Source organism: Protobothrops mucrosquamatus, unplaced genomic scaffold (genome assembly GCF_001527695.2).
Source record: "Protobothrops mucrosquamatus isolate PMUCROS unplaced genomic scaffold, P.Mucros_1.0 scaffold2912, whole genome shotgun sequence".
In the NCBI taxonomy this organism is placed as follows: Eukaryota; Metazoa; Chordata; class Lepidosauria; order Squamata; family Viperidae; genus Protobothrops; species Protobothrops mucrosquamatus.
In genome coordinates, this window is record NW_015388938.1 from 1 (window position 1) to 2,633 (window position 2,633).

Genomic DNA, 2,633 nt, shown 5'->3' on the forward strand with positions numbered 1-2,633 from the left:
GGAGGGAGGGACACAGTGGAGGGGCAGTGTGTGTGAGATGGGGGGATGATACGAAAACACAACACACACACATACACACACCCACACACACCTCTTATCCTTCTGGCGGCTAGGATGCTGAAAAGTTTGGGTGCTGGAAGAGTTTCTTTACCAACAATGTGTGTGTGTGTGTGTGTGTGTGTGTGTGTGTGTGTGTGTGTGTGAGAGAGAGAGAGAGAGAGAGAGAGAGAGAGAGAGAGAGAGAGAGAGAGAGAAATATTAAATAGCACTGTGGAAGACAGAGGCAGGGCTCATATTGGAGATTTAAAAAAGATAGCTTCAGGGCACAAAAAATATTTTCTGATAGAGGAAGGAATCTTTCTTACAAAAAGAGCCAAAAGGAAGACAATCACAGTTGAGTATATATATTTATATGCATATGTGTGGATAGATAGATAGATAGATAGATAGATAGATAGATAGATAGATAGATAGATAGATAGATAGATAGATAGATAGATAGATAGATAGATAGATAGATAGATATGAACAGGCAGAACTCACATCCTTCCAAATATGTTAGCACAACTGCTAGGAAGTTTTAGTCACAGTTCTTTCCTGGGCCCACCAGTGGCCTGGGAGGAGATTTTCCGTACACATCCAAACAAGAGAAATTATCACCCTTTCCACCCCAGCCTCCCTCTCTCTTTTTTGCCCTCTCTTTTCACCTCCCACCTCCAACCGCTAATCCCAGTTTAAACACAATTTAACCTTTGTATGTGTGCCTTAGCAGATACAACCCAGAAACTTGCCATGGATCCGGGGCGAGAACAACCTTGTAAGAAAGTCAAGGGATGAAAAAGATTTAAACAGGGGTCTGTAGAGAAAGGGAAAGAGAGAGAGGATCCCAGGCATACTCCCAAGCCGGGCAAGGAGATCCACCGGATCAAGCTTTTCTCCTCCAGAAAAAAAAACTGTTTGGGAAAAGCCAGGCGTTCGTTTGTTTGTTTTCTCCCCCTACATTGCTTCAACCTTGAGTTTTTCCAAGGAGCCGAAACAAGTTGGGCGGCTCAATTCGCTCTCTCTCCCCCCAGACACACACACACACACTCCCCAAATCTTCTTTAATATTAACCCACCCAAGTTTATTCCCAAGCTTCGCCAACCACTGATGATTAGCGGAATCACTCCAACAAACAGAGGCAGGAAAAAACAAACAGGTCCTCATTTTTTTTTTTCCCCCGTCGCTTTTCTTTCTCAAGAGAAAAATAATCTGATCAATTTCTCGGAACCGCCCGTGAATTTGGGGGGGAAAAGAAGAGCATCCCTCGGTTGCAGCTTCTCCCCTTTTCTGCTGTATCCCCCCCTCCCCATCACTCAGAAACCAAGCCACTTGTTTAGCCTTCGCTCCGCTCCGACTTTCAATTCGCGCGCGCGGATCCGATTCCGACCCGCTTTCTAAGCAACCGAGAAAAAAAAATAAACGGCGGTCAGCAGCAAAGGGGTCCAGGTCGCCCCACGCCCACTCCCCAAACGCTGGTGGAGCAGGGCAGATTGCTAGCAACCCTTTCTCCGTCCCCTTCCCCGCGCAACTTTCTCCAGCCTTCAGATTCCCACGAGCGGCGGGTGCCCGCGAAGCGCGCCGGAGTCCCGGGTTTGTTTGTTTGTTTTTCCCCGTGCGATGCCCTTCAGAACAGACCTCAAAGTTTGTCACTTTGGATCTCTCGCAAGTTTGCGAGAGAGAGAGTGGGGGGGGGGGGAAAGAGGGAAAGAGAGAGGGAAAGAGAGAGGGAGAGAAGGAGAGAAAGAGAGAGGGATGGGGGCAGCGGGAAACAGGAGAACTGGCCGGGGTAGGAAACTTTCCGGCGCCGGTGGATGCCACGCAAAGCCAGGAGAAAGAATAAAAAAGCCGGCAAAGGGATCACACTCACCCATCTGCGCCGGGAAGGAGCCGAAAAGTCGCGCTAGTCTTTCCCCCTTGTTTTTTGTTTTTTTTTACGAAATCGGTTTTACGCGCCGCAGCCGAAATAACCGTGGGTGTTTTGCCGCGAGTGTGTGTGTTTTTTCCCCTCCTCCTCCTCCTCCTCGCTAAAATGTAAGGGAAGGGGCCAAAGGAAGGGACTTGCAGGAGCCGCTTTTTTATGGGGTGGGGGGTGGAGGGTGGAAAGGGAAGGAGAGAAGGCAGGCAAAAGGGGGGGGGAGATTTGGGAAGAAAGCTCTTTTTCCAAGGGGGTCAGGCCCGGATCGCTTCTGCCCCCTCCCCCGTAAAGAAAGAAAAAAAAATTCCTGGGAGTGATGGGGTGGGGGGGTGTCAGAGGATCAACTCCCCCCCCAAGGTCCTGCAGCGCCCTTTCCCTAAGGGCCTTCCCCCCTTCTCCAAAGCTCGACTTTGGAGTTACTGAGTAGGCACGGTGGTAGGTCCGTGTGTTAAAGGGGGGGAGCAGCCTGAGTAATTGTGAGAGATCCGGTTCTCGGCTTGGCAGATCGCAAAGGATCCAGTCAGAGCAGGACTCCTTGGAAGGGGGGGCTGGGGGAGGGGGGAGAAGAAAGAGAGAGACACACACAGAGAGGGCCAGAGACGATCCAATCCAGCCGGGAACCGACTTCTTCAGGAGAAGGCACCCAAAATCTCCAGTCGATCAACTTCGTGCCGG